The following is a 27,395-nucleotide window of genomic DNA, read 5'->3' on the forward strand; positions in this document are numbered from 1 at the left end:
GTTTCAAATACATGTCCCCTCTCAGCAAAGCTGTAGATAGGAATGGCACCAGCGCGCAGCGCTGTTGTCCCCGGCGCACTAACACACCCAGCAATGCTGCAGTGTGCGCGCGGTCTGTACGGGGACACAGAGTACCTTGGCGTAGCAGGGCCCTGTCCCTGACGATACTCCGCTCCATATCCAGCAGATTCCCCAGGGGCTGTGGACGGAGCACGGTCTCTGTGCCTGGAGACCGGTAAATCCCACTTCACCCAGAGCCCTCAGGGGGATGGGGAAGGATGCAGCATGTGGGCTCCAGCCTCCGTACCCGCAATGGGTACCTCAACCTTAACAAACACCGCCGACAAAAAGTGGGGTGAGAAGGGAGCATGCTGGGGGCCCTAGTATGGGCCCTCTTTTCTTCCATCCGACATAGTCAGCAGCTGCTGCTGACTAAACAGTGGAGCTATGCGTGTATGTGTGCCTCCTTCGCACAAAGCATGAAAACTGAGGAGCCCGTGATCCCACGGGAGGGTGTATAGCCAGAAGGGGAGGGGCCTTACACTTTTAAGTGTAATACTTTGTGTGGCCTCCGGAGGCAGTAGCTATACACCAATTGTCTGGGTCTCCCAATTAGGAGCGACAAAGAAAGATATTGTATCTAGCTTTACTTCTTACTACGAAGCTTTGTACAATATAAAAGGACATTATGCTGATCTGCCGACAGACATGCTAAAAAAGAAAATTGAGGACTACCTCCGACTACATAGACTTCCGTCACTGCCGGCAGAAGTATGGTCTGACTTGGAAAGGGAATTTACCTTGAAGGAGGTGGCCACAGTTATAAAAGGAAGCCAAAAAGGGAAAGAGTCCTGGCCCAAATGGTTTTACTGTGGGCTATTATAAGGAATTCTCGGAGCTGCTGAGCCCATTCCTTACTATGTGTAATTTTGTGTCCTCTGGGGGATAGGTTCCCACAACAGGCTCTCAGAGCTCATATTACTGTAATCCATAAACCTGGGAAAGACCCTCTTCTCTGCACTATCGGCAGATTTCCCTCTTAAACACAGATATTAAGTTCTATGCAAAACTAACAGCTAATAGGTTGAAACCCATCCTTCCGGCACTGATCAACAACGACCAGGTGGGCTTCGTCTCGGGTAGAGAGGCGAGAGATAATATTATAAAGACTGTCTCTCTGATGGATTGGGCCCGCAGGAGGGGGATTCCTATGTGCGCCCTGTCGATAGACGAGGAAAAGGCCTTCGACAGGGTGCATTGGAGTTTATGTTCCTGGCACTTAAAAGTATTGGACTAGGGGAGAACATGTTAAATAGAATCACAGCATTATATGCCCCACCAACTGCGCAGGTTAAAATAAATGGTTTCTTGTCGGTCTTTTTGCATTAGTAATGGGACGAGGCCGGGTTGTCCACTCTCGCCACTGTTATATGTGTTGACCATGGAGTTCCTCGCTGAGGCGATCAGATCTAACCAGTCTATCAGAGGACTGTCTGTTAGGGGTGTGGAGCATAAGTTGGCTCTTTTTGCTGATGACCTGCTCCTTTACATCACGTCACCGGTCACCACCATACCAAATCTGATATCGGAGTTTTCTGGCTTTGGTCGTCTCAGCAATTTCAAGGTGAATTCACATAAATCTGAAATCCTTATGCCCGCTTTACACGCTTCAATAAATCTTTCAATCCGTCGTCGGGGTCAAGTTGTAAGTGACGCACATCCTGCATCGTTCGTGACGTATTTGCTTGTGACACCTACGTGCAATCAAGATTGAACGAAAATATGGTGATCACATACACGTCGTTTATTCCTCATACATTGGACGTTTTGTTGCACGAACCTAGTCAATTGTAACGTGTGACATCCCTCATACAATTGTGATGTCTGAGGCTATGTGCGCAGGTGTGCGCTCTGCACCGCAGCTTAAAAAAGGTCCGCTTCAGAGCGCAGCTGAAAAGCTGCGTTCTGAAGCGCCTCACAATGTCTGTCATTCACTAATCTCTGTCAGTCGGTCACTATCTCTGTCCCTCTCTCTCTCTGTCCATGTCAGGCTATCCCTCTTACCCCCTCTCTCATACTCACCGATCTCCGGCGCGGCGCTGCACGGCATTCACACTGCTTCGGCGGCTTTTACTATTTTGAAAAAGCCGGCCGCTCATTAAACAATCTCGTATCCCCTGCTTTCCCCGCCCACCGGCACCTATGATTGGTTGCAGAGACACGCCCCCACGCTGAGTGACAGGTGTCTCACTGCACCCAATCACAGAAGCCGGTGGGCGTGTCTATACTGTGCAGTGAAATAAATAATTAAATAATTAAAATAACCGGCGTGCGGTCCCCCCCAATTTTAAAACCAGCCAGATAAAGCCATACGGCTGAAGGCTGGTATTCTCAGGATGGGGAGCTCCACGTTATGGGGAGCCCCCCAGCCTAACAATATCAGTCAGCAGCCGCCCAGAATTGCCGCATACATTATATGCGACAGTTCTGGGACTGTACCTGGCTCTTCCCGATTTGCCCTGGTGCGTTGGCAAATCGGGGTAATAAGGAGTTATTGGCAGCCCATAGCTGCCAATAAGTCCTAGATTAATCATGTCAGGCGTCTCCCCGAGATGCCTTCCATGATTAATCTGTAAGTGACAGTAAATAAACACACACATCCGAAAAAATCCTTTATTAGAAATAAAAAACACAAACATATACCCTGTTTCACCACTTTAATAAGCCCGAAAAAGCCCTCCATGTCCGGCGTAATCCAGGATGCTCCAGCGTCGCTTCCAGCTCTGCTGCATGGAGGTGACCGGAGCTGCAGCACACACTGCCGCTCCTGTCAGCTCCACGCAGCAAATGAAGAGAGCCGCGAGATCAGCTGAGCTGTCACTGAGGTTACCCGCGGCCACCGCTGGATCCAGGGTAATGCTTAATTTACTATTAAAAAACAGTATATAGTTTTGCTTCTAGATTTTTATACTTAGAATAATGAAGAACTTTATATAAATAATAATAAAAAAAACAACACAACACTGGCTCGTTACACCATTTTCTGAGAACCGTAACTTTTTAATTTTTTCATTGATGGAAATATATATGGTGTGACTATCGTTTTCATTGGTATGATTTGTAAGTACATAAAAATGTATTAATTGCTTTTTATTCTTATTGGAGGCGGGATGCGATTTCTGACAACAGCAATTCTGGAATTTTATTTTTTTTGTGCGTTTTAAGGCGCATGCCATATGGGTTAAATAATTTACCTATATTGAGGTCCATTTATTTTTCGGTCCAATGCCATACAGTATAAAATTTCTATGGTAAGGCCCTGTGCGCACTGGAAAACAGAATTTTCTTAAGAAAATTCCGCAGAGTGTGAAAGATTACCGCACCCGCGGTAAAAAAAAAAAAACGCAGAAAAACCGCACCCGAAAACCACATGCGGTTTGCCGCGGTTTGACCGCGGTATTTTTACCGCGGGTTGGTACATGTGTTTTAATGCATTCAATGCAATAAAGCACATTGTAAAAAAAAAAAAAAAAAAAAAAAAAAAAAGTAATTTCCTTCTGAGATAGATAGTAGATTGATCTATCCACTAACTATCTATCTATCAACAATCGACACGCTGCATTTCTCCTGAGCGGTAGTGTGTTCACATTACCGGCCGTGAGAAATGACCTGTAATTACCTCTGCAGGCTCGTTGCGAGGCTGCATTCAGTATGTGTCAGTCGCGGCTGGATGCAAGCGACGTAGGACCTCGGTGGATTACACCGGAGCTGTGTGTTTGGGGAGGGGTTAATAAAGTGGTGAAAGAGGGGCTTCATGTGTTTTATTTAAAATAAAGGATTTTTCGGTGTGTGTTTCACTTTACTTACAGGTTGATCATGAAAGCTGTCTCATAGACACTGCCATAATTAAAGCCTGGACTTAGTGGCGGAGATGCGCTGCCATTAACTCATTATTACCCTGATTGCCACCGCATCACGGCAACAGGAAGAGCCAGGACACTCCGGGACTGCCGCATAATGGATGCGACAGTCCCGGGGCAGCTGCGGGCTGATATTCTCGGCTGCGGGGGGGAGGGGGCACGGCATTAACCCTGACCCTCGCCCTCCCCAGCCTGAGAATACTGGGCCACCACTGTGTGTTTACCTCGGCTGGACGGTAAAAATACGGCGGAGCACACGGGGTTTTTTTATATGTCCGTTTGATTTGTATGTGTATTCTATATGTCTATGTCTGTGTGTGAATGTGACGTGTGTATTCTATGTCTGTGTCTGTGATGTGTGTGTGTTTACTCTGCTCCGCTTTCTCTTCCTGTCTTAATGACATCACTTCTCTGCAAACCGCAGGCAGTGATGAACATTATGTCCTGAAACCGCAAAATACCGGAGGGAATAACGCAGGAAAACGCAATGAACCGCACAGAATTTGCTACCTGCGTTATTCCCTGTGGGATTTCACGATTACATGGCAGTCAATGAAGTGAAATGCCGCAGCGACGTGCGGAAAAGAAGTGACATGCAATTGTTTTTGCTGCGGGAATCCCGCGGCAAAACAGGCAGCTGTTAAAATCTGCATAGTGCGCACAGCATTTTTTTTCCCCAAAGGATTTGCTGGTGAATCACTGCAGAGATGTTATGAACATAATATCCAGCGAAACATGCAGGAAAACCGCAGGAAATCCGCGGCAAAAAACGGTAAGTGCGCACAGGGCCTTAAGCTGACTGAACTTGGAACAAGAGTGTGAAGCTAGCTTTATAAAATACGTGTATGTCATTCATTAACATTAGTTAGACTTTTCTATTTTGTCTCTACTAGGTGAGGGCTGTTATATAGGACTCCATCTTATCGAAAACGCCCATAGAAAGTCTAAGATAGTCTTGATCACCATTGGCTCAGTTTATTGATCTGTAATTCCAAAATGTAAGATTTGCCTTTTCAGGTTGGATTTTGCATAAAATCTCAGGCCGACCACAAGCTCAACAGGACATCATTGCAGATTAATTATTAAATACAAAAAACAGCAGTAAATTTCTGTTCACATAAATATATCAAAAATATCACTAACTTGAAAGATCCGATTCAAAGTCAACAGGATCGAATGGGATTTTTTGAGATTCATTTCAAATAGATTTACCATACCGTTAAGAACATAAACCCTTTCTCGAAAATACCCCTAGCCTTTATACAGTGCATTTACTGTGCACGACCTGCCAAAAACTACATTTTACAATACAGCTGAAAAAAAAGTTATGCTGACACCAATTTTGCAAGACGATATTATAAAGGAAAAAGGACAATTATTTGTCATTCATCTTCGGCATTATATGCTATGGATGCTGCAACAGATATGCAATATTATTTCTCAACATGTGACTTAGATTTAAATAGGTTTTCCACTACTAATGTGACCCCCTTTTATTTATCCTAACTCTTCCTAACTAACATTTTCCTAATATACTTCTTCCATCTACTCTGCTCCTGTAAGCTGATCTCTTAAGAGGCTCATGAATACCTTAATTGTTGTAGCTTTAAATATATTTCTACTACTGTGACCCCTTTTTTATCCTAACTCTTCCTAACTAACACTTTCATAATATACTTCTGCCATCTACTCTGCTCCTGTAAGCTTATCTGTAAGAGACTCACAAATACCTTTATTGTTATTGTAAGTTTAAAAAGGTATTTCCATTACTAATATGATCCCCTTTCTTTTATCCTAACTCTTCCTAACTAACACTTTACCAATATACTTCTGCTGTCTACTCTGCTCCTGTAAGCTTATCTCTAAGAGGCTCGCAAATATCTTTACAGGTTTTGCAGCTTTGATCCTTCCAGCTGCAGACCAAAATTGGACCAACTGAGCAGGGCACGTCACTGGAGGGGGCAGGCTGCCTCTCTGTGAGTGACAGCAGTCTGAGCACACATGCTCAGATCACACTTCACTCTCCTCTCAGCCCCCACCAGTTGGTCCGATTTCGGTCTGCAGCTGGAAGAATCAAAGCTACAACAACGATAAAGGTATTTACGAGATTCTTAGAGATAAGCTTACAGGAGCAGAGTAGATAGCAGAAGTATATTAGGAAACTGTTAGTTAGGAAGAGTTAGGATAAATAAAGGGGGTCACATTAGTAGTGGAAAACCTGTTTCATGACCAAACGACGGGTAGCTATATTAATTCTAGACGTTTTATCAATGTTCTCAGTGCAGAAGTGCAATCATCTCATGATCCAAACCATAACTGCATAGCAATAATTATATATGTACCTATTCATCCACTGAAAATCCACAAACACGATGTTCCATGTGACTCACGGTAACACTGCCAAGCACGTCACAATGCTGATCTGAGATTGAGAAGAAGAAAAAAAAAGGAAAATGTTTTCATTAATTTTCCAAAAGATTCAAGTGATTTCAATAGAATGTGAACGGGTTGTACCACATTTGGAAGTCATGCGCACCTCCGCTCCATTTATTCTTATGGCAGTGCCGAAGACCAAGTGAGCGCAGAGCTCGGCTATGTCCGTTGCGCCTATTAAAAATAAATAAAGCGGCTGTGTGCATGATCAGCCTCCGCTCCGTACAACCCCCTTAATTTTACTATTGTTATATGATGGACACCATGATTATTATATGACAGCTCAGTATCGGTCATATTGGCTGCCTTGAAAGGTAATATCTATGTTAAACAATTTATTTTATCCTCACAAGGCATGTAACAATGAATATAAAAATGAAAAAAAGCAACAATTAACAGATACAAAATAATATAAACTCATTTATTTATTTTACTCGCTTATATAGCCCCATCATATTCCACAGCCCTTTACAGATGTGATCATCACTGTCCACATTGGGGCTCACAATCTAAATTCCCTATCACTGTGTCTTTGGAGTGTGGCGAGAAACCGGAGGAAATCCACACAAACACGAGGAGAACATACAAACTCCTTGCAGATGTTGCCCTTGGTGGCATTTGAACCCAGGAGCTCAGCACTGCAAGACTGCAGTGCTAACCACTGAGCCACCGGGATGCCCATTAAAATATACAGCAATATTGATTCAATTTACCTATATTAAAATAATAAAAAAACAGTTGTGATGGAGAAATACAGGATCTACAATACAGGTGCAACATTCATACTACGCCCCTTGCCATTGTTCTAATGAAGCACATAAGGGACGTGGTCCTCCACTCATCTAATTTTGTTATAGTAGACACCTCAGAATCTGAATGTGGTTGCAGAGATATGGACACTGCATTTAGGTATTCTTCCTGGATATGTAAAACTAACCTTACCAGGGATCTCTGGGAATGGAGAGAAAATTATATATATATATATATATATATATATATATTATATATATATATATATATATATATATATATATATATATATAAAAAGAGAACATGTAATTGCAAATGAAATCGCAATTACCTTTAATTTACAAATTGGGCTCATTTGGCCTATGGAGGTAATCTCTACTGTATACAGTTAGGTCCAGAAATATTTGGACAGTGACACAATTTTCGCGAGTTGGGCTCTGCATGCCACCACATTGGATTTGAAATGAAACCTCTACAACAGAATTCAAATGCAGAGTGTAACGTTTAATTTGAAGGTTTGAACAAAAATATCTGATAGAAATTGTAGGAATTGTACACATTTCTTTACAAACACTCCACATTTTAGGAGGTCAAAAGTAATTGGACAAATAAACCAAACCCAAACAAAATATTTTTATTTTCAATATTTTGTTGCGAATCCTTTGGAGGCAATCACTGCCTTAAGTCTGGAACCCATGGACATCACCAAACGCTGGGTTTCCTCCTTCTTAATGCTTTGCCAGGCCTTTACAGCCGCAGCCTTCAGGTCTTGCTTGTTTGTGGGTCTTTCCGTCTTAAGTCTGGATTTGAGCAAGTGAAATGCATGCTCAATTGGGTTAAGATCTGGTGATTGACTTGGCCATTGCAGAATGTTCCACTTTTTTGCACCCATGAACTCCTGGGTAGCTTTGGCTGTAGCTTTGGGTCATTGTCTATGTGTACTATGAAGCGCCGTCCGATCAACTTTGCGGCATTTGGCTGAATCTGGGCTGAAAGTATATCCCGTTACACTTCAGAATTCATCCGGCTACTCTTGTCTGCTGTTATGTCATCAATAAACACAAGTGACCCAGTGCCATTGAAAGCCATGCATGCCCATGCCATCACGTTGCCTCCACCATGTTTTACAGAGGATGTGGTGTGCCTTGGATCATGTGCCGTTCCCTTTCTTCTCCAAACTTTTTTCTTCCCATCATTCTGGTACAGGTTGATCTTTGTCTCATCTGTCCATAGAATATTTTTCCAAAACTGAGCTGGCTTCATGAGGTGTTTTTCAGCAAATTTATCTCTGGCCTGTCTATTTTTGGAATTGATGAATGGTTTGCATCTAGATGTGAACCCTTTGTATTTACTTTCATGGAGTCTTCTCTTTACTGTTGACTTAGAGACAGATACACCTACTTCACTGAGAGTGTTCTGGACTTCAGTTGATGTTGTGAACAGGTTCTTCTTCACCAAAGAAAGTATGCGGCGATCATCCACCACTGTTGTCATCCGTGGACACCCAGGCCTTTTTGAGTTCCCAAGCTCACCAGTCAATTCCTTTTTTCTCAGAATGTACCCGACTGTTGATTTTGCTACTACAAGCATGTCTGCTATCTCTCTGATGGATTTTTTCTTTTTTTTCTGCCTCAGGATGTTCTGCTTTACCTCAATTGAGAGTTCCTTAGACCGCATGTTGTCTGGTCACAGCAACAGCTTCCAAATGCAAAACCACACACCTGTAATCAACCCCAGACCATTTAAGTACTTCATTGATTACAGGTTAACGAGGGAGACGCCTTCAGAGTTAATTGCAGCCCTTAGAGTCCCTTGTCCAATTACTTTTGGTCCCTTGAAAAAGAGGAGGCTATGCATTACAGAGCTATGATTCCTAAACCCTTTCTGCGTAACATCCCGCCCACCTCCTTCCTTCCTCATAGCGGCCGGGAGGCAGGTAAGGGGAGCTTCCTCGTTCCTGAGGCGTCACACGCAGCGATGTGTGCTGCCGCAGGAACGAGGAACAACCTCGTTACTGCTGCAGTAACAAGATTTGAGAATGGACCCCCGTGTCGCCGATTAGCGATTTTGCACGTTTTTGCAACGATGCAAAATCGCTTATCGGTGTTACACGCAACGGCATCGCTAATGCGGCCGGATGTGCGTCACGAATTCCGTGACCCCAACGAGTTCGCATTAGCAATGTCGCAGCGTGTAAAGCCCGCTTAAGAGATCGTACATTGAGCACTGGATGCCACTGATCTCATGAGCGCAGGTTCTGTTTACACCGGATGATGCGCTGCCAAAAATGATGATCAATTTGTGCGACACAAACAATCATTTCATTCAACAAACAATCGTTCTGCTGGTATGTCGGGTGATCGGCAGCCTGTTTAGACTGCAAGCAAGACTATCATGAAACGAGCGTTCCTGGAACAACTGTTCACGATAATCTTGCAATGTTAATGGACGCTGGTGTAAAGTTTTAAATTAAAAATGGGGTTATCCTACAATTAAAACCCCCGAAACGAACGAAAAACTTTTACGTTGTCTCTTTTTATTTTAGGCTTAAGGAGCTGTGTGAGATCTTTGTTAATTTTTAGCTTTTATTTTATTTTTTAAGTTACCCCACCATTAGAAGTTGCCAACCATCCATAATATCGGTGATAACTTGCCAATCAGACTGGTCTCGTGAACAAGGAGTCGGGTCCAAATACTGCAGTTGCCGGCATTCAGCATTTCATACAATTCTGTATGAAATCACCAGAGACACACACACACACACATATATATATATGGGGTGGGATATAACATTTTGATCCCTTTTTAATGCATTTTTGGAAGGATGAGAGGTAATAAAAAAAACTGCAGTTTTATCCATATGGTGAAATCAATGATCTCCTCAAATGTTGGTCAAGCCAAGGAGTGCATGATAGAACATACAGGACAGTTTTCTACATTAACCCACTTTTAACACACTTTTTACACACGTAAGGAAAAACAATACAAATTTACAGGAGCAAAATACCAAGAGCTGGTAAAAGGAAAAAGGACCAAACATACAGAATGTTACATTTGATAAAAATAAAAAACTGATAGTGCCCCCTAAAAAATGTACTTAGAGCCAACATTGGGAATTGGGGGTCATTCAGAGGAGCATATTTTACTTACGTGTGTTGTCTGTAAGTTAGGCAGGACACGGACTAAAGTGAACCTGACAGCTGATACATACTGCCCATGGGTCAGACACTTGCTATAGAATCTCAGCTGTGGATCGTGAACGATCCGACACAAAGATCTAGCTCCCTGCTGTGACTGACAGGAGCCGGATCCCCAAAGAGGGCCACTAAAATCTCTAAACCGCTCTTTTCGCCGCTAAACCCCCCCACCCGCGGCTAAACCCCGCCCACTCAATTATATAATTGGTCCCTTGTAAGTGGGCGGGGTTTAGCCACGGGTGGGCGGGGTTTCAGCGGCGTCACTATAATTTTAAACATGTGTTCACCTGGGGTGAACACATATTTAATAAGGAGCCGAGAATGATCCGAATTAGCCGGCTCTTTTTGGTGAGCGGAGCCATGGGAACCGGATCACCAAAAAGAGCCGGACTGCCCATCACTATTGTGTATGTTTGACTCTGAAACTCCATAGCATTACAGAAAAAAAACACTTAAAGGCCCTGTGCGCACAGTGCAGATTTGTATCTCCAGCGAAAAATGCACCCTCTGGCAGAAAAATGCACCAAAAAAACACATGCGTTTTGGTGCGTTTTTGTCCCTGCGTTTTTTTTAAACATCATCAATGGATAAACACAAGGAAAAACGCAGGGACCTGCAGAAAAGAAGTCACATGCTGCTTCTTTTTACTGCAGAAAAACTGCAGCAAAACCTGTAAGGGAAAAAGAAGCAACGTGCGCACAGCATTTCGGATTTCTCAGACTTTGCTGGGAAAGGACCGCATGAAGTTTATGAACACAAACTGCACCCCTTCTGCACCAAAAACGCAGCAAAAAAAGAAGTGTGCACAGGGCCTAAAAGCCATCAGAGACGTAGCCTTGTTGGAGACTAGTCAGATGGGAGGGTCCCGAGCCACTTCTCCCCACCCACTGCCCTGGAGTGACAGGTCTCTCCCAGTGTGCGTGTATAAGGTGAGACCTGTCACCCCAGGGCAGCAGGCGGGAAGAAGATCAGTTCCCGGCGGCTTTAAAGTATGTTTTTCTCTGCAATGACGTAGCATAAAAGGGTGAGATCATACAGCCAGTGCCTGACGCAGGCTCCGTGGATCAGGCACTATGTATCTGCTGTCAAGATCCCTTTAATGTTATTGAATACGTCTGCTGAGAACAGAGTTGTTCACACTTAACAAGCGTTTGTGTGAGAAAAAACACAAAGCAGTATGCACTTACTTGTCTTTTGGTGAGATTTTTGGATGAGACTTGCCCAGTCAAGTCTATTGATGCACAGTAAAAGGATCACATACAGATCATATGTAATGCATCAGTTTTTTATGGATACATTGCAATTATTAAAGAGGCTGTCGGGGACTTAACACTGATGGCCTATTCTTAGGATAATAATAATATTTGACACCAGACGGATCAGCTGTTCCCGTGTTGGATGGAAGTTCTCACTTGTTGCGCTGCACAACTCAGTCACCTTTATAATGTCCGCGGCCAAGTACTTGTTATCCGCCTCTATTCAAACCTGCAACTGAGCACTTGCAGCCACCACCGGCACCAGCTAATCGGTATGGGTGCCGGGAGTTGCACCCCCACAGATCTGATACTGAGGGCCCATCCTGAGGATAGGTCATCAATGTAAAAATCCCAGACAACCCCTTTAAACACAAGAAATCGGATTTGGTATTTTGTAACTATCAAGCATATAAATGGATTCCTGATGGATGTAGACAAACGGAAATCTGGAGACAGTATAGATAAGAATACAGGTGAAAATCTGGAGAGAAAAGAGAAGCTTTCATACACATCTGAACAGGGCCTAAGGCTCCTTCACACTTCCGTATAAAAACATGTACGTGTGGGACAGTCCGATTTGACCATCCGTTCTTATATTTATAACCCATCGATGTGAATATATTTAAAAATGTGTGCCATCCATGTACTATCAGTGTTTTCTCGGTATGGATATTGAAAATGAAATTACGAAGCTTCTCCTGTACTTTCAATGTCAAAGGGAACCTGTCACCAGATTTGGTGACTATAAGCTGCGGCCACCACCAGTGGGCTCTTATATACAGCATGTTAGAATGCTGTATATAAGGGCTCAGGCCAATGTGTAGAACACAAAAATCACTTTATAATACATATCTAAATGGTCGCTGCAGTGGAGATGGGTCATATGGGTGGCTCCGTTCTCCAGTGCCGGTGCCTCCTCTTTCGGCCATCTTTGTCGTGCTTCTTCTGTAGCCGGGGTGCATGACGCGTCTTACGTCATACACACTAGCCGGCATTGAGGTCCTGTGCTGGAGCACTTGGATCTGCCCTGAGCAGGGCAGATCAAAGTATTGTAGTGCGCCTGCGCGGGACCGGTGAGTGTGTATGACGTAGGACGCGTCATGCACACAGGCTTCAGAAGGAGGACGAAGATGGCCGAAAGAGGAGGCGCTGGCACCGGAGAACAGACACGCCCATCTGACCAACTCCACAGCAGCGACCGTTTAGGTAAGTATTATAAAGTGATTTTTATGTTCTACACAGCGGCCTGGGCTCTTATATACAGCATGTTAGAATGCTCTAAGAGCTCACTAGTGGTGGCCGCAGCTTATAGACCCCAAATCTGCTGAAAGGTTCCCTTTAAACACGTACAGCACATGGATGGTACACAAATGCCACCAACTATTACACGGATCCATAGACTTGTAATGGCCCTTGTCATCCGTGCTGACGTAAAAAAATGGACATGCGACCATCATCACAGGTTATAATGGGTACATGTGGCATCAGTGAAAACTAAGTCACAGGTCCGGAGGCCTCATGTAATGGTAACACGGATGCGTGAAGGAGCCTAAAACATACTTGGCTGAAATATCAGAGCCACCGTCTGATTCATGCCGCCTGGGGTTTGGACCCGTTGACAAAGTGGCCTGTTTTTTCTCTTAATATATTCACGCTGCCTCCCTCAATATTTCATTTTTCCCATTCCAGAGATATGGGCATTTTATTTACTGCTAAAACTAGGTTTTTGGTGAATTCTTGATGACGCTTTTTTTTTTTTTTTTTTTTTTTAGTAAAAAACGCAGCTTCTTACAGATACAGAAAAGTGAATTACATTTATAGAAATCTCCTGTCCATTGCGCTTCTTCTTTACCCAGTGTAATCTGACCTGAGGTGCGTGTTTCAGATCCAATTTCTCTCGCAGATACGCCGAGTCTCCTGTGCAGATTTTCCCTATAGACTTACATTAGACATTAGGTAAAAAATGTGTGAGTTTAGTGCGTTTCCTCTGCAGAAATGCATCAAAAATCCCTGTAATCCGCACATAACTGTATCAATAAAGTTTTGTCAAAGTCAAATACCAGAAAGTATTAAAAAAAAAAAAAAAGCAGCTTTATTTAAAACATGACATTCCAAAATGAGACAAAAAACGTAGCTTCAAAACCACAATAAAAAAATGTATGTAAATAAAATAAAAACCATTAGCGTACCTTTATTAATTGGAACCTGTCAGGTCCAATATGCACCCAGAGCCATGAGCAGTTCTGGATATATATTGCCAATTCCTGCCTAACTGTCCCCGTATACACAAGCATAGATGAAGAGGTCTATAGAAAAAGTATTTCTAAAGATCTTTTATCATATGTTAATGAGCTCGGGGACTAGTCCCTTGGGAGTTAGTTCCCCTGGCTAATCGCCCCCATTAGCATGTGCGCCCCTGTGGATGTGCGAACATGCTAATGAATGCGCAGCGTCAGAGGATGATCTCACTCATCTCTCGGCCGTGATCGCGACCGACGGGGGATTTCGGCTCAGTGAGCATGACTCCGGAGTTTGGGTCATGCACACTATGAAGCCGGGTGTACGCGTCCTGGCTTCAAACTGAAGTAGTTCACATGACCCACACTCCGGAAATCCCCAGTCGGACGCGATGGCAGCGGAGAGGTGAGTGAGATCATCCTGCGATGTTGCGTATTCATTAGCATGATAGCACGCCCACAGGGGTGTACCTACATACTAATGGGGCCGACTAGCTAAGGGAACGAACGCCCAGGGGACTAGTCCCTTACCTCATTAACATATGATAAGAGATCTTTAGAAGAAGGGAATTTTGTTTACTTACCGTAAATTCCTTTTCTTCTAGCTCCAATTGGGAGACCCAGACAATTGGGTGTATAGCTATGCCTCCGGAGGCCACACAAAGTATTACACTAAAAGTGTAAAGCCCCTCCCCTTCAGCCTATACACCCCCCGTACTGCTACGGGCTCATCAGTTTTGGTGCAAAAGCAAGAAGGAGGAAAAAATTATAAACTGGTTTAAAGTAAATTCAATCCGAAGAAATATCGGAGAACTGAAACCATTTAACATGAACAACATGTGTATACAAAAAACAGGGGCGGGTGCTGGGTCTCCCAATTGGAGCTAGAAGAAAAGGAATTTACGGTAAGTAAACAAAATTCCCTTCTTCTTTGTCGCTCCTAATTGGGAGACCCAGACAATTGGGACGTCCAAAAGCAGTCCCTGGGTGGGTAAATAATACCTCATAATAGAGCCGTAACGGCTCCGTCCTACAGGTGGGCAACTGCCGCCTGAAGGACTCGCCTACCTAGGCTGGCATCTGCCGAAGCATAGGTATGCATCTGATAGTGTTTCGTGAAAGTGTGCAGGCTCGACCAGGTAGCCGCCTGACACATCTGCTGAGCCGTAGCCTGGTGTCGCAAGGCCCAGGACGCTCCCACGGCCCTGGTAGAATGGGCCTTCAGTCCTGAGGGAACCGGAAGCCCCGAGGAACGGTAAGCTTCGAGAATTGGTTCCTTGATCCACCGAGCCAGGGTTGATTTGGAAGCTTGTGTCCCTTTACGCTGGCCAGCGACAAGGACAAAGAGAGCATCGGAGCGGCGCAGGGGCGCCGTACGAGAAATGTAGAGTCTGAGTGCTCTCACCAGATCTAACAAGTGCAAATCCTTTTCACATTGGTGAACTGGATGAGGACAAAACGAGGGTAAGGAGATGTCCTGATTGAGATGAAAAGTGGGCAAGGCAAATGGCCAGGGAGAAAACGCCTGAGCAGAGCACCACGACAGGAATATTTTCCACGTCCTGTGGTAGATCTTGGCGGACGTTGGTTTCCTGGCCTGTCTCATAGTGGCAATGACCTCTTGAGATAATCCTGAAGACGCTAGGATCCAGGACTCAATGGCCACACAGTCAGGTTGAGGGCCGCAGAATTCAGATGGAAAAACGGCCCTTGAGACAGCAAATCTGGTCGGTCTGGCAGTGCCCACGGTTGGCCGACCGTGAGATGCCACAGATCCGGGTACCACGACCTCCTCGGCCAGTCTGGAGCGACGAGGATGGCGCGGCGGCAGTCGGCCCTTATTTTGCGTAACACTCTGGGCAACAGAGCCAGAGGAAGAAACACATAAGGAAGCTGAAACTGCGACCAATCCTGAACTAAGGCGTCTGCCGCCAGAGCTCTGTGATCTTGAGATCGAGCCATGAATGTTGGGACCTTGTTGTTGTGCCGTGACGCCATTAGGTCGACGTCCGGCATCCCCCAGCGGCAACAGATCTCCTGAAACACGTCCGGGTGAAGGGACCATTCCCCTGCGTCCATGCCCTGGCGACTGAGAAAGTCTGCTTCCCAGTTTTCTACGCCCGGGATGTGAACTGCGGATATGGTGGATGCTGTGGCTTCCACCCACAGCAGAATCCTCCGGACTTCCTGGAAGGCTTGCCGACTGCGTGTCCCACCTTGGTGGTTGATGTAAGCCACCGCTGTGGAGTTGTCCGACTGAATTCGGATCTGCTTGCCTTCCAGCCACTGCTGGAACGCTTTTAGGGCAAGATACACTGCCCTGATCTCCAGAACATTGATCTGAAGTGAGGACTCTTGCTGAGTCCACGTACCCTGAGCCCTGTGGTGGAGGAAGACTGCTCCCCACCCTGACAGACTCGCGTCCGTCGTGACCACCGCCCAGGATGGGGGTAGGAAGGATTTCCCTTTCGATAATGAGGTGGGAAGAAGCCACCACCGAAGGGAAGCTTTGGTTGCTTGAGAGAGGGAGACGTTCCTGTCTAGGGACGTCGGCCTCCTGTCCCACTTGCGTAGGATGTCCCATTGAAGAGGACGCAGGTGAAACTGCGCGAAAGGGACTGCTTCCATTGCTGCCACCATCTTCCCCAGGAAGTGCATGAGGTGTGTCAAGGGGTGTGACCGACCTTGAAGGAGAGATTGTACCCCTGTGTGTAGTGAACGCTGTTTGTCCAGCGGAAGCTTCACTATCGCTGGAAGAGTATGAAACAACATGCCAAGATATGTCAGTGATTGGACCGGTGTCAGATTTGACTTTGGAAAATTGATGATCCACCCGAAACTCTGGAGAATCTCCAGAGTAACGTTGAGGCTGTGTTGGCATGCCTCTTGAGAGGGTGCCTTGACCAGCAGATCGTCTAAGTAAGGTATCACTGAGTGACCCTGAGAGTGGAGGACCGCAACTACTGTAGCCATGACCTTGGTGACAACCCTTGGGGCTGTCGCCAGGCCGAACGGCAGTGCCGCGAACTGAAGGTGTTCGTCTCCTATGGCGAAGCGCAAGAAGCGCTGATGCTCTGGAGCAATTGGTACGTGGAGATAAGCATCCTTGATATCGATCGATGCTAGGAAATCTCCTTGGGACATTGAGGCGATGACGGAGCGGAGGGATTCCATCTGGAACCGCCTGGTCCTTACGTGTTTGTTGAGCAGTTTTAGGTCCAAAACAGGACGGAAGGACCCGTCCTTCTTTGGAACCACAAACAGGTTGGAGTAGAAACCGTGACCCTGTTGCTGAAGAGGAACCGGGACCACCACTCCTTCTGCCTTCAGAATGTCCACCGCCTGCAGAAGAGCCTCGGCTCGCTCGGGAGGCGGAGATGTTCTGAAGAATCGAGTCGGAGGACGAGAGCTGAACTCTATCCTGTAACCGTGAGACAAAATGTCTCTCACCCAACGGTCTTTTACTTGTGGCAGCCAGGTGTCGCAAAAGCGGGAGATCCTGCCACCGACCTAGGATGCGGTGTGAGGAGGCCGTAAGTCATGAGGAAGCCGCCTTGGTAGCGGCACCTCCGGCGGTCTTTTTAGGGCGTGATTTAGACCGCCATGCGTCGGCGTTCCTCTGATCCTTCTGAGGCCTTTTGGACGAGGAGAATTGTGACCTGCCCGCACCCCGAAAGGACCGAAACCTCGACTGTCCCCTCCTCTGTTGGGGTGTTTTTGGTTTGGCTTGGGGTAAGGATGTTTCCTGTCCCTTGGATTGTTTGATGATTTCATCCAATCTCTCACCAAACAAACGGTCGCCAGAAAATGGCAATCCAGTTAAGCACTTTTTGGAAGCCGAATCTGCCTTCCATTCCCGCAGCCACAAGGCCCTGCGTATTACCACCGAATTGGCGGCTGCAACCGCCGTACGGGTCGCAGATTCTAGGACAGCATTAATAGCGTAGGACGCAAATGCCGACGTTTTAGAGGTTATGGACGCCACCTGCGGCGCAGACGTACGTGAGTGCGTCAATTTGCGCCTGACCAGCTGAGATAGCTTGGAGTGCCCATACGGCTGCGAATGCTGGAGCAAAAGACGCGCCGATAGCTTCATAGATGGATTTCAACCAGAGCTCCATCTGTCTGTCAGTGGCATCCTTGAGTGAAGCTCCATCTTCCACTGCAACTATGGATCTAGCCGCCAGTCTGGAGATTGGAGGATCCACCTTGGGACACTGAGTCCAGCCCTTGACCACGTCAGGGGGGAAAAGGGTAACGTGTATCCTTAAGGCGCTTGGAAAAACGCTTATCTGGATAAGCTCGGTGTTTCTGGACTGCCTCTCTGAAGTCAGAGTGGTCCAGAAACATACTCTTTGTACGCTTGGGAAACCTGAAACGGAATTTCTCCTGCTGAGAAGCTGACTCCTCCACTGGAGGAGCTGAGGGAGAAATATTCAACATTTCATTGATGGACGCAATAAGATCATTCACTATGGCGTTCCCATCAGGAGTATCAAAGTTGAGAGCGGCTTCAGGATCAGAATCCTGATCAGCTACCTCCGCTTCATCATACAGAGAGTCCTCTCGCTGAGACCCTGAACATTGTGATGATGTCGAGGGAATTTCATAGCGAGCTCGCTTAGTCGGTCTGGGGCTGCGGTCCGTGTCAGAGACCTCACCCTGGGATCCATGAGACACCCCGGGAAGACATTGCTGTTCCAACTGAGGGGAACCAGGGGACAATGATAACACAGTGCCCCTGGCTTGAGATGCCGGCCTGGACTGCAAGGCTTCTAATATCTTAGCCATAGTCTCAGAAAGTCTTTCAGTAAAAACTGCAAACTCCGTCCCTGTCACCTGGACAGTGTTAACAGGTGGTTCTCCCTGGGCCACCCCTAGCAGAGGCTCCGGCTGAGAAAGTGCCACAGGGGCCGAGCATTGCACACAATGAGGGTCAGTGGAACCTGCCGGCAGTATAGCCGTACATGCTGCACAGGCAGCATAGTAAGTCTGTGCCATGGCACCCTTGCTATTTGTGGACGACATGCTGTTGTCTCCTCTGAGCAATACAGGAGGGTAAATAGCCACAAATCAACAGTGCACCATACAGTGTAAAGTATAGACTATAATCATATAAACTATAAATACACTTCTGCACTAGTGGGGCCAGCACCACAGGTGCTGCTTACCGCCTGCGCAAAGCGTTTGTGTGGGCACCAGAATTCCTGCCTGGGTCTCTTTGAGCTTGTCTCTCCTCTCCAGCGTTAGCAGAGCTGAGAGGAATGGCTGCCAGCGTCCTGGGGAGAGGAGGGAGCCGTGGGCGTGACCCCGAAAAGTGCGGGAACTGGTGCCCCACTGTGCAGAGTGAGGGGGGTGGAGTATGCAAAGCATGCTCCAGCCCTCAGTGCTGCCGACCTGTACAGCGTCCCGCCCTTCCCCTGACTGGCAGGGCTGGGGGCGGGAAAAGAATGAGACTAGGCCGCAGAAGCCGGGGACTATAGTTATAAGCGCGGCCGCCGTATAAGCGCGGTCGGCGCGGAAGTCCCCGGCGCACTAACAGTCCCAGCCGCGCCGCAGGCATAACCATGGCAGCGGCGGTCAGCGCGGCAGTCCCCCTACACAAATACACTCAGCGACGCTGAGTGTATAGTGGCACACATGCAGCCAGCGCTGCTGTCCCCGGTGCACTAGCACACCCAGCAATGCTGGAGTGTTGCTGTGCGCAGTCCCCACGGGGACACAGAGTACCTCCAAGTAGCAGGGCCATGTCCCTGAACGATACTCGGCTCCTATCCAGCAGGGTCCTCAGGAGCTGTGGATGGAGCACGGTCTCCTGTGCCTGGAGACCGATGGGATCCCACTTCACCCAGAGCCCTAATTGAGGGATGGGGAAGGAAAGCAGCATGTGGGCTCCAGCCTCCGTACCCGCAATGGATACCTCAACCTTAACAACACCGCCGACAAAAGTGGGGTGAGAAGGGAGCATGCTGGGGGCCCTGTTATGGGCCCTCTTTTCTTCCATCCGACATAGTCAGCAGCTGCTGCTGACTAAGCTGTGGAGCTATGCGTGGATGTCTGACCTCCTTCGCACAAAGCATAAAAACTGATGAGCCCGTAGCAGTACGGGGGGTGTATAGGCTGAAGGGGAGGGGCTTTACACTTTTAGTGTAATACTTTGTGTGGCCTCCGGAGGCATAGCTATACACCCAATTGTCTGGGTCTCCCAATTAGGAGCGACAAAGAAATACTTTTTCTAAAGCTCTCTCTTTCTATGCGAGTGTATACAGGGACAGTTAGGCAGGGATTAGCAATATACACCCAGAACTGCTCGTGGTTCTGGCTGCATATTGGACCTGGCAGGTTCCCTTTAAGACAATAAATATTAGCTCTGATTTTAAAGGACCCATATCTCAATGTCAGGTCTAAATAATAATAATAATAATAATCTAAGGAGCAGTGGGAATATAAAAACAGTAAGGCTACGTTTTTGCAGCGTTTTCTCTCATGAGTTTTATCCAAAGTATAAAATGCTTTTTACAGTACAGTACAGTTTCAGCGTTTTTGCAGCGGATTTTCACCATTGAAAGCAATGAGAGAGTTTAAAACTGCAATTGTGGTGAATGAAATTAACTTTATTTAATTGTGCACTGTAGACAAATGATTCCAAAAACACAGCCAAAAAATGCAGTAAAAAAAGCAGCAAAAACACAGCAAAACCTGCTTTTTGGAAACAGCTCTTTTACTGCCAAGAGAGCAGGTTTTGGCTACAGAAAAAAAATGCAATCAAAAAATCCCCAATCATGAGCCAGTTTGAAACACTCAAAAAAAGGGGATAGTGATCATGACAATAATATAAGAGTGAATGCAATAAATTATAGAGGAGACTACCGCACGAAACGCGCGTCGGGGTATGCAGCAAGTAGGACCACCAGACCACACATTAAGGTAGAGAACCTCTCCTATATAATTTATTGCATTCAGTTCACTGTATACACGGGATATATAATAGGAATAATTTTATATAACAAAAATTTATTCTGCACACAAAAACCACAAAACAAATAGATAGAAATGTAATTATTAAAAGGCAAAAACTAAGCTACTCTGTTTCCCCAAAAATAAGACACTGTCTTATATTTTGTTTTCCCCTGAAAAAAGCGCTAGGTCCTATTTTCAGGGGGTGTCTTATTCTCGAGGAGACATGGTTGGGGGTAAGTTTACCCCCCACAAAAAGCAGACCCCCCCCCCCATCCCAGGATCGTCATACTTACCAGCCCAGGGCATCTGTATGGCTCCCAGACCCCAATTCTCCCGTGGGCGCTCCCAGCAGCTGTGCTGCACGCCATGCTCCTCTGCCTCCTGCCGACACTCACAGATCTGATCGCTTACGTTCACACACAGTCACACATCAGACAGCATACACGCACACATCTGATCGCATACACTCACACACACACCCCACTTCTCCCTGTGCCTTCCGGTGGGCGGTCCCAGCAGCTGTGCTGTACGCCGTGCTTCTCTGCCTTCTGCCGACAGTCACAGATCCGATCACATACATACACACATACACACACACACACACACACACACACTCACAACATTCAGACACACCACATGATTCCGACCATGTGATCCTCGGCAGGTCCTGGAAGTTCACTGCACGCACAGTATCGCCGCCGAGAAGCAAGCGATATCGCCGGATGTTGTGAGTGTGTGGATGCGATCTGTAGTGTGTGTGTGTGTGTGTGTGTGTGTGTGTGAGAGAGAGAGTGAGTGAGTGTGATCTGATGTGTGTGTTCCACTGCAGGACCTTGATGTGCTTACCTGCTCCAGGTCGGCGTCTGGTGAGTATGATCGGAGGGCTTCTTGCTTCTGTCTTCTCTCTTCTGGTGGTGTCTGCTGCCTATAATGAAGTGTCCTGCAGTGTTTTTAACTCTTTCACCGCTAATGACACTTCATTATTGACCGTGGCTAGGTCTTATTTTCAGGGGATGTCTTATATTAAAGCTTCCCTGAAAACTCCTGGGAGGTCTTATTTTCGGGGGAGGTCTTATTTTCGGGGAAGCACGCTAATAGAAGCGTTCACAACATATATTTCAACACCACAGATATTCCACACAGATTTAACTAAATTGGCCAAGTAATGTGCTCCGTCTGTCTCTTTCCCCGTCTGCCTGTCTCTATCTCTTTGTTTCTTTCCTCATCTGTCTCTTTCTAGGTCTGTCACTTTCCCAGGTCCGTCTCTTTCCCCGTCTGTCTCCCCGTCTTTGTCTGTGTCTTTTCCTGTCTGTCTCTTTCCTTGTCTGTCTCTATTTCTCTGTCTCTTTCCCCGTTTATCTCTATCAAGGTCTGTGTCTTTCCCCATCTATCTTTGTCTGTCTCTCTGGCTGTCTCCTCCTTCCCTGTCTGCCTGTCCCTGTTTGCAGGTCAGTCTCTGTCCAGGTCAGTCTCTGTCCAGGTCAGTCTCTGTCCAGGTCAGTCTCTGTCCAGGTCAGTCTCTGTCCAGGTCAGTCTCTGTCCAGGTCAGTCTCTGTCCAGGTCAGTCTCTGTCCAGGTCAGTCTCTGTCCAGGTCAGTCTCTGTCCAGGTCAGTCTCTGTCCAGGTCAGTCTCTGTCCAGGTCAGTCTCTGTCTCTCTGTCTGTCTCTCTCTAGCCGTCTCCCCACTGACATCTTATTACCTCACATATAAGCTTCTTATACTATGAATGTCTTTTGTTCCTATAGCAACCAATCACAGCTCCTACTAATAACCTGTAGTTCCAGGCTCCATTTACTTTAATGGAGCCATGTTTATTGGAGAGTAACTGTAAAGCACGGGGTTACATTTTCCTGTCAAAACATAGGCTACGACGTTACTTGGGTCACATGAGGTGTCTGTGCAAAATTTCGTGATTGTAAATGCGACGGTGTGGATACACTTTTCGGTTCACTTTTTCCCCATTATGTAGATAGGGGCAAAATTGATTGGTAAATTGGAACGCGCGGGGTTAAAATTTCGCCTCACAACATAGCCTATGACGCTCTCGGGGTCCAGACGTGTGAGTGTGCAAAATTTTGTGGCTGTAGCTGCGACGGTGCAGATGCCAATCCCAGACATACACACACATACATACACACAGCTTTATATATTAGATATATTATATCGGCCTCTTTCACACATCCGTTTTTTTGCATCAGTCACACTGTTTTGTCACTGATGCGACAGATACGTCGCAGATTGTGGTAAAAGTGATACGACGGATCCTGTAAAAGAATGGATCCTTCGTACCATTTTTTCCTGACCAGCAGTGATTTTGCAACACTTCTGGGCATGCTCAGTTATAAAAACGGAATCCGACGACGGATTTGACGGATGACTATGGATCCTGCGCCCATAGGCTTTCATTATAACAAACAACGGATGGCAACAGATCCGTCACTGTCCATTTTATCGACGCACACAAACAACGTTACTATGGACGTTGTCTCCGTCACATTTGTCGACGGATCCGTCGTATGACGGATGTAACATGAGGCCATCTGTCGCAATCCGTCGCTAATACAAGTCAATGAGAAAAAAAACGGATCCAGCACTGGATCCGTTTTTTTCACATGTCAACGAATTGTGACTGATGGCAAAAAAGTGTGAAAGGGGCTTAAGCTATAAAGCTACATGCCCACAATGAGTTTTACCCAAATCATACAGTGTAAGGGCAATGGCACCAAATACTAATTAAATGGATGGAAACTTTTTACTTTGCAGAAAGAAATAAAAATGGCTGAAAACATTCTCTTTCTCTCCCTCATTATTCTGGCATTTGGTAAATGTAACTAATTTTGGTTCCTAATTGACCTAAAACAGGAAAGGTTTATTGTGATTTCATGTCAGATAGTGAGAAAAACCTGCAGATCTGTCTTTATAGAGAGTGGAGGGAAAAACCTGCAGATGTGTCTTTATAGAGAGTGGAGGGAAAAACCTGCAGATGTGTCTTTATAGAGAGCGGAGGGAAAAACCTGCAGATGTGTCTTTATAGAGAGCGGAGGGAAAAACCTGCAGATGTGTCTTTATAGAAAGCGGGGGGGGGAAACCTGCAGATGTATCTTTATAGACAGTGTATGTAATCTTCTGGTTTCAACTGTTCATTACGTACCGTATTGAACAGCTGTACGCAATTTATTTATATATTTTAGGTGTCGAAGTCGGTCCATTTTATACTGACTCTAACCCCACGAAAATGGACACAGACTCCAACTCCACAGCCCTGAAACTGAGGTGCGAGTTTCCAAGCTGCAGCAAGTCAATTCCTCCTGCGGGTTCACAGAGTTTTCTGTGCAGATTTTCCCCATAGATTTGGGATATTCCGCAGGTAAAAATCGCACATGCATTTTTGGTGACTTTACGAAGCAGAAACACATCAAAAACGCCTGTAAGCCGCACTTAATGATGTCAGTACCAGGAGATTTAAAAAACAAAACCGCTTTAGTTAAGGGATGAAACGGCAGAGAGACAAAAAAAAATGTAGTGTTAAGTACACAAATAAAAAATAAAAAGTAACCCAAGGTGCAGAAACTCTGCAGCATCCAAAACTCAACGGATACTGATTGTGGGAACATGGGCACCAATTCTGAATTTTCCCCCACTCTTGGTTTTCGCTACAAATACTAAGGTAAAAAGCTCACCCACTACTCAGTGTGCAGGTGGCCTGACAGTGGACTGCCTGTACGGAGCGGGCGCAGGAGTTGAGCCTGCTCTATACAGTGTAGGTGTTGGCTGTGCAATACAGCTGGCACCCAAGTCTGTTAGTTCAGATCACAGCACTTTTACCTTATACGCCGAAGTCTATCATAGTGGCATTTAAAAAGTTGTAAATGGAGGCAGTTGTCTCTCCTGACGCTAATCAACTGTATTAGAGTATGTTCACACAGGGTGTTTATTATCAGGGTTTTTGCCTAAGTTTTATGCAAATCCATGCTAATAAAACACTGCCTTCACAGTCCCGGCAAAATCTGAGACTCCAGAAATCTCATGCACACACACAAAACACCTGTGTTTTTTTTCCTGACTTTTGTCAAACATATTGGTTTTTGCTGCATTTTTAAAAGAATGAGCCTGTCAATTCTTTCATATGTTTTAGGCTATGTGCCCGCGGGACTCTGTATCTGCGAATTTTTCTGCATCAAAATCCGCAGCTTTCCCCTGGAATCCGCACCTTTTCATAGGTGCGGAATTGATGCGGATTTGACGCGGATTTTGCGATTTTTTTTTTTAATTCAATTGAATAGGCAAAATTCGCATGAAAATTCGCAACAATAATTGACATGCTGCAGAATTTTCCGCACGAAAATCCGCAGCATGGGCACAACATTTCCGAAATGACATAAAAATGGCTGGGGAGTAGCTGTGCTGCAGATTTCTTCAAAATCCGCGGCTTTTCCGCGAGAAATCCGCGGCAAAATCCGCACATTTTCCGCAGCGTGGGCACATAGCCTGTGTTTTTTTACCCATATAAATCAATGAGAAAGGGCAAAACCGCAGGTTATTTCCTGGCAAAACCTGAGGTTTTGCTGCAGAAAAATCCTGAGCAAAAATGCCCCGTGTGCACATAGCCTTACAAGTAATATAAGTACAAGATGCAGATGGCACTGATGTGACAGCCGGGGCGACGTACTGATGACCTCCATGTCCGCCATATACATAAACATATGACACCTAGATAAATACACTGCAATAACTGCAATAACTGCAATAACAGCAGTACTGCGGTGTACTGTACACACCACCAAGTGATCACAGGTTCCAGTCCCCTAAGGAGTCCAATGTAATAAAAAAAAAACGCAATGAAATGTAATAAACAAATATATATGACAACAGTTTGTATCATCCCCACTTTCCCGAAATGTAAATAAATCTAAAAAAAATAAACATTTTGTATTACAGCATACGTGACTGTCTAATAAGGCTACATTCACACTTGCGTTGTTTTGCATCCATCACAATCAGTTGTGTGACTGATACAACGGATGCGTTGCAGATAGTGGCACAACTGATGTGACTGATGCTGCAAAAAAACGGATCCGTTTTTTTTTTTCCTTTTTACTGTTTGAGGCCCCTTTCACACGCACGTGTCTCCGGTACGTGTTAGGTCCGTTCCTGCACATGCCGGAGACACGGACACACGTAGACCCATTAAAATCAATGGGTCTGCGCACACGTGCGTGCTTTGCCATGGAACGTGTGTACGTGTGGAGAATACGTGTGTCCGTGTGTTCAACACATAGACATGTCCACGTTTTCTCCGGCATCACGGGTGTCACACGGCCCGCATACGGACCACACGGATGTAGTGTGGATGTGGTCCCGTGTGACACACGCCGGAGAAAACTCACGTATCAAAGAAAAAAATAACAAATCTTTACTCACCTTCTCCAGCCCTGCTGTCTCTGCCACTCCTGTCATTTGCTTCCGACCGTAGCTCATTATGCTCATTTAATATTCACTTCACTGCGGGCAGGAAGCAGCAGCAGCGGAGAGTCGGCAGGACCGGAGACCGAAGATCAGCACCACGGACAGCGACGCCAGGGACAGGTGAGCAGAAAGTTCCCGTTCTCCGTGTGTTATCATGGAGAACACACGTAGTGCCATAAACACGGGTCACGGAGGGGAAAACGCACCTTTGACACGTCCGTAAAACACGTGCGTAATTTTCACAGATGTGTGAAGGGGGCCTGAAAGGGTATCAGCTGATCGTTCAGGCCGCTAAAACTGGAACGGAATTTACAGTCGATCATGGTTTTTTACTGTGGGCATGATCACAGTAAAAAACGATCCACCAAACACAAAAAACGTTGCATTGTGCGTTGCTCCTGCCCGACGGTCAGTCACTCCACGACGGATGCAACGCAAGCCATCAGTCGCAATCCGTCGGTAATAAAAGTCTATGGGGAAAAAATGGATTCCTGCTAAATATATTGCAGGATACCGTAATTCCTCAAGGCGACGGATTGCAACTGATGCAAAAAGACGGAAGTGTGAATGTAGCCTATAACATCATACTGAATCTGTCGAAAACAACTTCTCATGTTTCCTCCCTGTACTAACCTTCCTATACCCAATATTCCCACTTCTGTGTGCGGTTCGACCATTACTCCCCAGCAGCACGCCTGCTGTCTTCACTCCCTACATCACGTTAAGCTACGAACACTCATCCAGCTTTTCTCATGTTTATCGGATCCGGCGCACGCCAGTACAGTTTATACAATACAGTGGCTGCACTGCAACTTCCTGGTCACATGCTCCGGTCACATGACAGCACGTGACCGGAGCTTGTCGCGCAGCCACTGTACTGTATGAACTGTAAGGGAGCGTGCCGGATCCGACAAACGTGAGAAAAGCCAGATGTGTATTCGTAGCCATACTTGCTCATGTCTCCTCCACCTCAAAAACATCTCTAGAATTCGACCTTTCCTTAGGCCCCTTTCACACATCAGTGTTTTGCCATCAGTCACAATCCGTTGGCTCGACGGATCGGTCACAGATTGAGGGGAAACTGATGCGACGGATCCCACTGGCTGGCAAATTTGATTACAAAATAAATTGGAGAACTCTCAGTTAAAAAAAAACGTAATCAGTCGCTGGATTCC

General features: G+C 46.0%; 1 protein-coding gene across 3 annotated transcripts in view; it reads right to left on the reverse strand.

The window, feature by feature from the left end:
• TLK1 (tousled like kinase 1) overlaps positions 1–27,395 on the reverse strand; it is a 523,998-nt gene that overhangs the window by 385,904 nt on the left and 110,699 nt on the right. For all 3 annotated transcript variants that reach the window (XM_075317318.1, XM_075317317.1, XM_075317320.1), the window contains exon 2: positions 6,263–6,342. The gene's annotated coding sequence lies outside the window, so the exon portion shown is untranslated. The remainder of the gene's footprint in view (positions 1–6,262; positions 6,343–27,395) is intronic.

This window comes from Anomaloglossus baeobatrachus, chromosome 7 (genome assembly GCF_048569485.1).
Source record: "Anomaloglossus baeobatrachus isolate aAnoBae1 chromosome 7, aAnoBae1.hap1, whole genome shotgun sequence".
In the NCBI taxonomy this organism is placed as follows: Eukaryota; Metazoa; Chordata; class Amphibia; order Anura; family Aromobatidae; genus Anomaloglossus; species Anomaloglossus baeobatrachus.